The following is a 13,737-nucleotide window of genomic DNA, read 5'->3' on the forward strand; positions in this document are numbered from 1 at the left end:
TAGTTTGACCAAGGAAAAGTCAAAACTATATTTTCTTGCTGCATTTTCAACACCTTGGTGCCCATTTTTGAGTAATTTTGTCATTTCATTAGAGCTTATCACTTTAGAGTGTTTTGTTTGGATACCTATAAGCTCAATTTCCTTTCCTCCCAAAGTAATTATTATGTAGAGATATTGAAAATTAAATGTTAAAAATTAATCATATTAATTTACATAATATATGACAACTGATATACTCAATTGATCTAGGAAATTTTGGAGCTAGTTACTCTTCTAGTCATTTTGGTGAATGCTTCAATGCCTTTTGAATTATTGTACAATATCACATGGTGCTCATTCATAAATGCTACCAAGTCTCTTTTGTTTCATGTTTTACATGTTTAAGGGAAGTTTAAACTTTAGTTTTCTATCTTCATTCATCGTTGACCTTTTGTGTCGGTCATCCCTCCATCAGTTATACCTCATGATTTCATCCATTTGCGTAATCTCTCAGTCTAGTGGATGATCATTGATGTGGTATACATTAAGGCACTCCTTAGATGGATCTTCCGCTCAGTTGATATGGGTATTCATGGTAACAAGTTGGAATGTTGAACTGCATTTTATCTAGTTGATATAAGGTGGGAAAATTGGGCTACAACAGATGCCCCATAGTGCATGAGGTAAAAAACAAAACTCATGGCTGGAATGCATTACAACAACATAATAAAAATTTGATCATGGATTCAATATTAAATGACTATATCAAAGTCATATTGATAACCAAGAGTGAGTTAGAAGATGATAATCCTCGAGGTTTGAAAACCCATGCTCCGCATAAAGAGAAATTGAACATGTCCACCAACCATACACTCCGAATGTGTGTGAGTGAGATTATTTTTTCATTCTCTATTTTTCTGCATAAATTCCATTTGCATGCATGCACTAGTTACAGTTATCTATAGATGTTAAAGTTTAATAAAACTTTAATAGTGTAGAATCTCATATTTTTAATATAATATTATCAGATTTGTTTTGATGAACTTTCCAGTGGAACATCCATGTCAGTTTACATATCAAACATGCCTCTCAACTTCAAATAAGAATTATCATCAAAAATAAACTAATTTATAATGACTCTATAATAATACCTCTCCTTCCCATGTCATCTCTTCTATTGGTAGGTTCTTCATTTTGATGGTCTAGTCCAAAATTGTTAGGCTACTTGGCTCCTTAATCCTCATTTCAAGGATTTTTCTACTTTTAGTATGATTTTCCCTTCTTTGTTCATCTTTGGCACACTTCTCGGCTGCAAATAAATAACATGGTCATGATCTTGATAAGGTGGAAGAGCCTTAGGCATTAATCCAAATACCTTGACATGTTGGTTGACAACTTTATGAATACCCTTAACATAGATTATATTTATATTTGAACATTTAATGAATGTAATTATGCCATTACACCTTGTGTAGAAATTAATGTGTAGATTCAATATTGCTCATGAAATTTGCTAAATCACAAGAACTGAAGCTACTTTATTGATCTGTGGAAGTTTATTCACCATATAAAATAAGAATCATAGACATTAAAAATGAAACATCAAGCATGCACAAATATTTATCTATGGGAAAGAAACTGCTCAAAACTACTTACTATCTATATTTTATTGATCAGAGAATAGAGAAGAAATACAATGCTTTCTCAAGCTAGAGAACACCTTGCAAGTGTATAGTTTAGCACCCTTCCTAATAGACGAAGCTAGCCAACACTTAGCTAGTTTCAGGCCTTCCCAATCTTTTATTTCCTCGGGTTGTTCCCTTTGGAAATTCCCCCTATTTTTTAAGAATTTAACACTTTGGAATTGCACAATAACCTTAGGTCATTCTTTGACTACATGCACCACCTGTACACATTGGAATCGACTACAACTAATAGTACACTACATTGGAATCTCCATCTCAACTAGGTAACTAGAAATCTTTGCATGTGACAATTATTTTGTGTTGATTGATCAGTCAACTACTTGATCACTGAGTGTTGTTGAAATTCCACTTCCACAACTTGACCTCCACTAGTTCTTCTAACTATTAGAACAAATTAAATTGACAATAACTCAAATTAACTAAAATAGATTTCTACAAATTAGCAATCAATCATGTAGCACTGAACTCAAGCTTCCCCAGCTCGAATTAACTGAGTGAAAATTTCCATGTTACCTCAGTTAACTAACTCCAAGTATTCTACTTAAATAAAAATTCGAATTTTAATCTAGTTTGACCTAGGAAAAGTCAAAACTATATTTTCTTGCTGCATTTTCAACACCTTGGTGCCCATTTTTGAGTAATTTTGTCATTTCATTAGAGCTTATCACTTTAGAGGGTTTCATTTGGATACCTATAAGCTCAATTTCCTTTCCTCCCAAAGTAATTATTATGTAGAGATATTGAAAATTAGATGTTAAAAATTAATCATATTAATTTACATAATATATGACAATTGATATACTCAATTAATCTAGGAAATTTTGGAGCTAGTTACTCTTCTAGTCATTTTGCTGAATGCCTCAATGCCTTTTGAATTATTGTACAATATCACATGGTGCTCATTCATAAATGCTATCAAGTCTCTTTTGTCTAGTGGATGATCATTGATGTGGTACACATTAAGGCACTCCTTAGATGGATCTTCCCCTTAGTTGATATGGTTATTCATGGTAACAAGTTGGAATGTTGAACTGCATTTTATCTAGTTGATAAAAGGTGGGAAAATTGGGCTACAACAGATGCCCCATAGTGCATGAGGTCAAAAACAAAACTCATGGCTGGAATGCATTACAACAACATAATAAAAATTTGATCATGGATTCAATATTAAATGACTATATCAAAGTCATACTGATAACCAAGAGTGAGTTAGAAGATGATCGTCGTCAAGGTTTGAAAACCCATGCTCCGCATAAAGAGAAATTGAACATGTCCACCAACCATACACTACAAATGTGTGTGAGGGAGATTATTTTTTCATTCTCTATTTTTTTGCATAAATTCCATTTGCATGCATGCACTAGTTACAGTTATCTATATATGTTAAAGTTTAATAAAACATTAATAGTGTAGGATCTCATATTTTTAATATAATATTATCAGATTTGTTTTGATGAACTTTCTAGTGGAATATCCATGTCAGTTTACATATCAAACATGCCTCTCATCTTCAAATAAGAATTATCGTAAAAAATAAGCTAATTTATAATGACTCTATAATAATACCTCTCCTTCCCATGTCATCTCTTCTATTGGTAGGTTATTCATTTTGATGGTCTAGTCCAAAATTGTTGGGCTACTTGGCTCCTTAATCCTCATTGCAAGGATTTTTCTACTTTTAGTATGATTTTCCCTTCTTCGTTCATCTTTGGCACACTTCTCAGCTACAAGTGAATAACATGGTCATGATCTTGATAAGGTGGAAGAGCCTCAGGCATTAATCCAAATACCTTGACATGTAGGCTAACAACTTTATGAATACCCTTAACATAGATTATATTTACATTTGAACATTTAATGAATGTAATTATGCCATTACACCTTGTGTAGAAATTAATGTGTAGATTCAATATTGCTCATGAAATTTGCTAAATCACAAAAATTGAAGCTACTTTATTGATTTGTGGAAGTTTATTCACCATCTAAAATAAGAATCATAGACATTAAAAATGAAACATGACACATGCACAAAGATTTATCTATGGGAAAGAAACTGCTCAAAACGGCTTACTATCTATATTTTATTGATCAGAGAGTAGAGAAGAAATACAATGTTTTCTCAAGCTAGAGAACACCTTGCAAGTGTATAGTTTAGCACCCTTCCTAATAGACTAAACTAGCCAACACTTAGCCAGTTTCAGGCCTTCCCAATCTCTTATTTCCTTGGGTTTTTCCCTTTGTGTCGGTCATCCCTCCATCAGTTATACCTCATGATTTCATCCATTTTCATAATCTCTCAGTCTAGTGGATGATCATTGATGTGGTATATATTAAGGCCCTCTTAGATGGATCTTCCCCTCAGTTGATATGGGTATTCATGGTAACAAGTTGGAATGTTGAACTGCATTTTATCTAGTTGATAAAAGGTGGGAAAATTGGGCTACAACAGATGCCCCATAATGCATGAGGTCAAAAACGAAACTCATGGCTGGAATGCATTACAACAACATAATAAAAATTTGATCATGGATTCAATATTAAATGACTATATCAAAGTCATACTGACAACCAAGAGTGAGTTAGAAGATGATCGTCCTTGAGGTTTGAAAACCCATGCTCTGCATAAAGAGAGATTGAACATGTCCACCAACCATACACTACGAATCTATGACATGAAATGATAATATATGACTTGAAGACATACATAGTGGATCCATGTAAGAAAGTAAAAATCATAGCCATGATCAAAATCCAACATTGATCTATGTCATAGTATACATTACCAAGACTATAAACATAGAGAAGGGACATGCCCCACAATATCCCTCAATGTACATAAAATCATACATAACTCCAAATGTGTCTTAGGAAGGGTTCCATATAAGAGTTAGATGTGCCTATCTCAAGGTCTTCTACTCAACCTTGATGGTATGAATCTATAACACATGAATAAATGTGCTAATCTCGAGCATGGTAGAAACCCTCTCCTTACTAATCATTGATTCATGTAATTAACACATGCTAGGGGAGCCTCCAATGATGAAAATGGTCTGAAAGGTACCTAGTACAATCAAGAGAGAGTGAATAAATGTGTTCACATTGAACATTGACAGATTTTTCCTATTATGAGCCAAAGTGGTAAACGCATTGTGAACTAGGTGGAAGCCTACCACTAAGGAGAATATCCATCAAAGGAGATCCTTAATGTATCCCCCGTCAATCAACAAGAAATAGATCAAGGTATGATGTAAATGAATGAACTCATGTGGTACAACTTGCATAGGAGACACAAAAGGTCAACAAGGACCAAAGAAGAATTTTATACTTCCCTTAAACATGTAATAACACCACAAAAAGGTGACTTGGTAACCTTGACTAATGAGCACCATTTGACATTGAAAAACAACACAATAGGCATTGAAGCATGCTCCATAATGAGTGGAAGGGTAACTAACTCCAAAAATACCCATATCAAAGATAATTATTTACATATTATTGTTAATAAGGACTGCATGGGGAAACCTCTTGATAAGACTCATACAAGTAATACTCAAACTTCTTCGATCCATATTTCCAAAGATTTTAATAAGGTTGGAGATAAAAGTTTGAATGCTTCACACACTAGATGTAGCTCCAAACTTAACCATATCAATTTAGGAAATAGTGATAGAAGTGATAAGCATGAAATAAGCAATGTTCAAAGAAGAAGAATCCTAACAAACCTAGAAAGAAGCCATATTTCACTAGGATACCTCCATTGGTTATAACTTACATTTAAAGTAAAGAACATATGGAGGATAATAGTGTGGTTCCATTAAATCTCAAAACATTTCAAGTTGAATTGGTTACCCTACATAATTGTAACTAAGATGTGAAGTAAAATACATTGATGGTTTCCTCTTCAAATTTAAAGGGAGAAAGCATGATATAATAAATGAATGATAAATTTGATACTCTTAGAAAGCACTCATTACCTTTAATAAATAACACATTTAATTCAGTGGAAATTATTCAATAAGTTAGATTTACATTCATTCAAGTTTTATTACACTTATTATATGAGATAAATCTATATTTAGGGTATGGATAAATATAGATATCTATGAACTTAATATATATGTAATTCATATTAATAAATGAGCTAGTTTCCATATAGTGTTGCTTCAATATAACTTAAAATAATAACACTTTCCAAGGAGAAGAAACTATGTATTTGACCTTAATTTAATTTGATGTTAGAGCTATAGGTAGGATAATCAGTATAGCGGGATTTTCATATTTAGGTAAAGTGTGAATTTGTAGCAATCTCGATTATTAATACACATTCTACTTATTGACTGCTACTATAAGTTGTTGTCGAAATTAAGCAATCCATTCATTCAAGTGCATTGTGTCCACAACATAATGTATTAGGGTGCCTCTTTATGTGTATAAGTAAGCTAGGAAAGAGTGTAAACCCTAAACCGTAAACTTGAAAGCATTTAGAGTTGTTAGAAAGCTTGAAGCTGCTAGAGATATACTTAATAATTTTGTGGATAACAAACAAATGAAAATAGTGGTTTATAACAAAATTGAATTGAGTTTGAGAACATAATGAGTCATTAAACATTGAGAAATCTCAAAACATTTCAAGGTGAATTGGTTACCCTACGTAATTGTAACTAAGATGTGAAGTAAAATACATTGATGGTTTCCTCTTCAAATTTAAAGGGAGAAAGCATGATATAATAAGTGAATGATAAATTTGATACTCTTAGAAAGCACTCATTACCTTTAATAAATAACACATTTAATTCAGTGGAAATTATTCAATAAGTTAGATTTACATTCATTCAAGTTTTATTACACTTCTTATATGAGATAAATCTATATTTAGGGTATGGATAAATATAGATATCTATGAACTTAATATATATGTAATTCATATTAATAAATGAGCTAGTTTCCATAGAGTGTTGCTTCAATATAACTTAAAACAATAACACTTTCCAAGGAGAAGAACCTATGTATTTGACCTTAATTTAATTTGATGTTAGAGCTATAGGTAGGATAATCAGTATAGTGGGATTTTCATATTTAGGTAAAGTGTGAATTTGTAGCAATCTCGATTATTAATACACATTCTACTTATTGACTGCTACTATAAGTTGTTGCCGAAATTAAGCAATCCATTCATTCAAGTGCATTGTGTCCACAACATAATGTATTAGGGTGCCTCTTTATGTGTATAAGTAAGCTAGGAAAGAGTGTAAACCCTAAACCGTAAACTTGAAAGCATTTAGAGTTGTTAGAAAGCTTGAAGCTGCTAGAGATATACTTAATAATTTTGTGGATAACAAACAAATGAAAATAGTGGTTTATAACAAAATTGAATTGAGTTTGAGAACATAATGAGTCATTAAACATTGAGAAATAAATCTGCATATATACAAGATCCATTTGACCAAGGAGATGCACCTAAGAGAGCATGTAAGGGCCAAGATGGTAAATAATTGGTCTTAGTTGTAAGGGAAACTATGGCTTAAATACATACACATACACATACATATACATACATATACATATACATACATACATATACATACATACATACATACATACATACATACATACATACATACATACATACATACATACATACATATACATACATACATACATACATACATACATACATACATACATACATACATACATACATATACATATATATATATATATATATATATATATTCAAGGGAAATCATCCTCTCTCTCACCAGAAGGGGAAGATTGAGGGTCAATACGACAATATTCATAGGCACATAGCCATTACAACAATATTTTTCACCATCATGTCATTCTCATGGAGTTGAACTTAGCTAGCTGAAATAACAACCATTCTTCCCAAACTTCTAAGATAACCCCAATTGGCTATATAAATATATATATATATATATATATATATACTTGTACTTTTTAATGGTTGACATATTGTTGATACGTAGGTTGCGTTAGGATGCATGATTATTGCATTGAAGCATATAGAGCATTCTAAAATAAATAAGGACGATTATTTCAACAATAAATATGTCAAATTGTTTGCAGGAAATTCAAAATATTGACTCTAATTGAAATACCAAAAGCTTAGTTTCAATTATATCAACCATTGCGAGAAATCAAAAGCTATTCAAAATACAAGTTAGGAACACTTAGAGAGTTGGTTAAAGACCATGAAAACATTAAGAAACAAACATCTTACATTTTATTCAACATAAAAGATGAGAACACATTTCAAATGTCCTTTAGTAATTCATGACTTTTGATTGATAACTAAGAAAGCCTCAACATTAAGGTACTAGAAACTAAAAATACCTTTGTTGCTAATTTGAAAAGTCCAATAATTTTTCATTAAAACAGATTAGGATTTCAATTAGTAAGTCATGTTTAGAGTTAAATATAATTCTAAAACATGGGACTGGTGACATTGGAGTTAAAGAGGAAACTAGTCTCATAAAAGTTAGGTATTTATTAATGATTAGATTGATAGATTCATGCATAATGTGAGAAATTTAGAGAGCCCTTGGCCACAATCCATGGAGCAATTACCCTAGTTGTACGGTAAATTCGATGTAGGTGAGTACATAGGATATTCAGTTTTTCAATATATATTTAAGTATAATTACAAATAAATGGGGTTATGATCATAAAATTATATAAAAAGAAAAACAATTATATGAATATCAACACAATTTATCAACCATAAATAAAATAAAATATTAATATGTAGAAACCAATTTTCATAGTTAAATAAATGACCAAGAGAAATATGTGAGAGGTTTTAATTCCAAAGGCAACTTGTGAAAGTACACAAATACACATAGCTCCATGTTAAAGCACCTTTCATATTGAATACACATAGCTCCATGTTAAAGCACCTTTAATATTGAGAGATCAAGGGTTCAATTTTGTCCACAAACTATGGATCAAGCATTGTGGTTGTGGTTGAGCTGGAAAGGACTTAAAATTGGTCTCTTGTGATTTGTAGTGCAAATATTAAAAAAAATACACAAATACACATGTTTTCAAATTTTTATAAGAAGTGAACTACTAGACCACAATTTGCCAATTAAGATGTCTTGTAAAGTTTTTCCAATAATTTTAATAACTATAAATGTCATTTTCAATGATAAAGGAAAAGTTTAACACACATTTTTCAAATATTTTTGAATATAACATATTTTAAAATAACTTTATAAGTAACTTTTTTATAAAAAACTAACATTTGCAAAATAAAATTGGCTATCAACATATAAAAAATAAACTTGGCTATCAACATATAAAAAATGATATTAGAGAATGTAATAAAACCATCTTAGTAAATAGTTACATTTAAAGGAATATGTATTTTAAATTTAATTTTGATTGATAATTTTTGAGTTAATTTATTTATTTCATTAGTTAAATAAATTCGAAAAGTATGACAGCCAAACTATCAAAAGCACTAAAACAGAATAACCACAGAGATAGTTTGCTAATACCTAATACATAAATCTAAATTACATTAAACGAGTGTACCATTTGGTTCTAAACTAACTGTATATCAACACAGAGTCAGTCCTAGATAAATCGATAATCTTGCACAACATTTATTCTTTCCCATACCTGCCATGCAATAATAATGTACTTAACCAAAACTAAAGGAAAAGAAATCGATGACACCTTTGTGTAGACCAAAAAGAAAGGGAAATCATGAACCATGAGATATTCGTGCATATATACTACAGTGAAGAAATATTTAACTTGTACTGCACTGAAGAAATATGAAGCAAGATATCACATAAATATCTATAAATATGAAACAAGATATCACATAAATATCTATAAATAAGTAACAATAGGTACACTTAAATTTAATTAGATACATTTAAATGAATATATACATTAAATTTAATTTTGATTGATAATTTTTTATTTAATTTGTTTATTTATTTAATTATTCAATTAACTACTTATTGGGAGATATCACTACCCTACCATAAAATCATTAAAACAAAGTAACCAAGCAGGTAGGTTTTTCTCATACATAAATCAGAATTACAATATACGGGCTTCCATCTTCTTCTATTTATAAGTAAATAGAGTATTTGGCTGTAAACTAACTATATATCAACACATAGTTAGTCTTAGATAAACAGATAATCTTCTACTGCATTTATTCTTTCCTATTCTTGGCATGCAATAATATTGTACTTAACAAAAACCAAAAGAAAAGAAATTAATAAAGCCTTTGTGTGGATAAAAAGTAAGAGAAATCATGAACCGTTATTTGTGCGTATACTACACTGAAGAAATATTTAACTGCATGTACTGCAGTGAAGAAATATGAAGAAAGACAACATAGTTTAGTGGGAAACTTCATTGAATTACATATCTATAAATATGTAACAATAGGTGTACTTAAATTTAATTAGATACATTTAAAAGAATATATACTTTAAATTTAGTTTTGATGGATAATTTTTCATTTAATTTATTTATTTAATTAATTATTCAATTAACTACTTAGTAGGAGATATCACAACCCGCCCATAAAATCATTAAAAAACAAAGTAACCTTGTAGGCCGGTTTTGCTCATACATAAATCAGAATTACAATATACCAGCGTCCATCTTCTTCTATTTATAAGTAAATAGAGTATTTGACTCTAAACTAACTATATATCAACACATAGTCAGTCTTAGATAAACAGATAATCTTCGACTGCATTTATTCTTAGATAAACAGATAATCTTCGACTGCATTTATTCTTTCCCATACCTGCCCTGCAATGACAATGTAAAATTAACCCAAGGAAAAGAAATTTTAATGCAAAAATCATTAACGATGACATAGTTGTGCATATAGTGCAGTAGTGAAGCAAAAGCGGAGCATAAATTTTAGAGAGGAAAACAAAAGGCACTTGGTATAAAAGTTGGTCTAATTAAGTTGCCATTACCTGGTGTTAGAAGTTGCTCTACTAGCCGATGCTGACTTTGTTACCGCTGGCAGCTTTGCCGGTGTTGTTGCTGTTCACCATGTTGTTGTTGCCGCTGTTGATTTTGTTGCCGCTGTTGGTGGTGTTGCCACTGTTGTTGCCGAGGATGGGATTGCCGTCGATCTTGGTGTTGGGGCCGATGACGTTCTGGTCACCGCTGTTGCACCTGCGGTCGACCTTGTTGTTATCGCCGCGGAAGTTCCGCCCTGCTTGTTGCAAATTGCTCATGTTGTTGGCTTACGGATATTGAAACTGGAACGCCTTCGAAGGCAACAAGATTCCCACTTCTGCAAAAAAAAAACGGCTTCAGTTCAACTCAATCTGCTAAACTGTAACAATACATAACGTGGACATTGATAAGTTACTGTGAATCAACGCCTAACGTGGACATAGAATATGAGCAAATTAATGATATCTGACAGATTAGAAATATACAACCATACCTAGAACTGGAGTAGGGCAAATTCCGTAAGCAAGAGGTGAGAAATACAATGGCATAGCCTGCCTTATATAGAAGCAGGCGAACTCCAAGCTCGGATTTGAAAACCATCTACACTCACAACCAGGGTCAAGTTTTGAAGTTTTCATGTATTAAATTTATATGAATGACATGATCAATCATGCAAAGACTAGCGTCACGAGGATGACATATTGTGGACGCCCTATTGGGCAGACGAATTATTCTTTTGGAGAGAAAAAAAAAAGTTGCACAATTTACTGATGTGACAAAGATTCGCGCAAGTGGGCAGAAGAGTTATTCTTTCTCTGCCCAAAAAAACAATTATTTGCCATCTTTACAGATGTAAAGACTCATATTTATTCGCCCAATTGGGCAGGCGCGTTATTCTTTTTAGCGAAGAACAAATCTTTGCCATAACTACTATGGTTTCTTCGGGCAATGGGGCAGAGGAGTTATTCTTTTTGGGTGGATATTTGTTATCATAATAGAAGCAAAATATACCAGCATATTTAGCTTTTAAAAATAATGTACATACACTTTTAAAGAGACAATTAGTCACTGTATTATTTGTGTCACTGTACTATTTCAGAGGAGTTATTTTTCTTAAACACTCAGGCATTGTGGCTATAATTTCTCTTAGACACCCACTTATTGTGGTCTTGCCAAGCTATTGTCCTCACAAAATGCCATTTTTTAGAATTTATTTATCAGTGTGCTAAACTCAAAAATCTTTCTGAGCAAGCTATGATGTCCTCCTCAGTAAGCCATGATGTCTCATGATTGTTTCCCAATTATTTTTACTCTAACTACATCTCTATTTCTATTTTCAAGATGTCAATACTTTCTAAAAATACTTAAAAACATTGAAAATCCCTCTTCACAATATTTAAAACTCCAATAACAATTCAAGTAAAACACCTATTGTCTCATTACCTCCTAAAAAGCAGTCCCTCCTCTTGAAATTGTCTTTCTTTTCGAAGTTTGGGTCTTCTCCAAGCCTTCTAGAGAAGCAATTTTGGTTATTTCTTTCGTACTAGGATATGATGATGAGGATATTGTAGATGAAGCTATTTTAGGAATGATGGAATATATTTTTTTTGTTAATCTCTCATTAAAAACACACTATGAGAAATATTACTACTATGCTTATATGCATGCATGTTAGCGATTTATTTGGTATATGCATATTTGGATCTATATTTTGAACATATACAAATTATCCTTAATTATGGAAGTAGTGTTCCTTGACTATTTCATTTAAAAAGAATAAATTGCAATGGACCTTAACCCCATTGTTGAATGGTGATAATTTTGTCAAAATATTAGAAAAACCATGACGAAAGTCTACTTGGCTTATAGGGCTCCACAAACATGCAAATATTGCATGATTTAATCTTGTAATATCCCAACATCAAAATTTTAATCAGATATGGTACACTCTAGGTGTTAGAATGAAATTCTTGTAGAAAAACACCTAACACAATAAAGATCTAAGAATGCAACCTCTTCTTTATGTAAATAAATAGAAACAAAATTACATGCCCACACAAGACCTATGCCTTGGCATGTATGGCTGCCCATCAACAAAGAGATTAAATATATTGAAGCACAGTCATAGATCCTAGATGGTTCCACTACACAAATTACTCCCACTGGTTTTCATACCTAGGATCAAGTAGAACTAGCCTTGTCAAGTTCACAACAAAAGCCAAATAGATAAATAACTCTCCTATCCACTTTTATAGGCTTGATTGAGTCTTTAGAGACTTTATTTTATTGTTTTCGCTCAAAAAACAAAGTCAAATACCATGGGCCAATGCCATGGGAAACTGCCACATTAAAAAGATTGGTTTCCCTCAGGTAATCCACTTCTATCCACAACAGAAGCATTTGTATATTGATACCAAGATCCCATACAACCCAGTGTGTTATTCCATGCCTCCATTCTAAATGATCATGAATGGATCCTTAGATACCTAAATCCCAAACAATCCTCTGGTCAATCTTGCCCCCAATGGATTCTCCTAGATCCCAATGCCACCTTTGTCCTAGGACATGTTGGTTATGACACCACCTCAGCCCTCCATCATTGCTTATGCTTAAGGGCCCAAGTTGCAATATGCCCTTGGCTAAGAGTATCTTGTCAATAGACTTCCAACTCATAATCTCTAGTAAATCAGTCTCGTGGGAAGTATATAATGCACGAATTCCTGCACATGGAATGAATCTACCATGCTGATGTTGCCTCATGCTCAACTCATGTTGCTCCACCCGATCACCCATCATGATCCATTTGTATAACTCTTCCTTGCTATCCCCAATGTATAGTGGCAGGTAGGTAGAGCTGCAAGCCTTCTCTATTTACTCTTCTAGAGGGCTGCTCTGCAACTCTCAAATGTACTCCTCCTCCTTCCTTACTTTAACTCCCCATGACCACAACTTTAACTTGAACCTTTGTTTGACCCTCCAGAAATGGCTCATCATGCATACTATATTTGTCATGCTACCCTGCATGATCATGCTCATCATGTCAGTTTATTATTATTGGCTCCTCATTCGATTCTCCTAGAATGTC

At 32.3% G+C, this 13,737-nt stretch overlaps 1 long non-coding RNA gene across 2 annotated transcripts; it reads right to left on the reverse strand.

Annotated features, from left to right (window-relative positions):
* Positions 1-10,264: 10,264 nt before the first annotated feature.
* On the reverse strand, positions 10,265-11,300 carry LOC149238433 (uncharacterized). Of its 2 annotated transcripts, none has more exons than XR_016245386.1 (3): positions 11,146-11,300; positions 10,664-10,989; positions 10,265-10,485 (listed from the first exon to the last, which is right to left on the reverse strand). It is a non-coding gene; the product is annotated as an uncharacterized LOC149238433 (long non-coding RNA). The 2 variants fall into 2 exon arrangements; XR_016245385.1 differs by having other exon boundaries at positions 10,265-10,490.
* Between the last annotated feature and the right edge of the window lie 2,437 nt (positions 11,301-13,737).

This window comes from Pinus tabuliformis, chromosome 8 (genome assembly GCF_031772625.1).
Source record: "Pinus tabuliformis cultivar Carrire ecotype Pingquan chromosome 8, CPIR1, whole genome shotgun sequence".
Lineage (NCBI taxonomy): Eukaryota > Viridiplantae > Streptophyta > Pinopsida > Pinales > Pinaceae > Pinus > Pinus tabuliformis.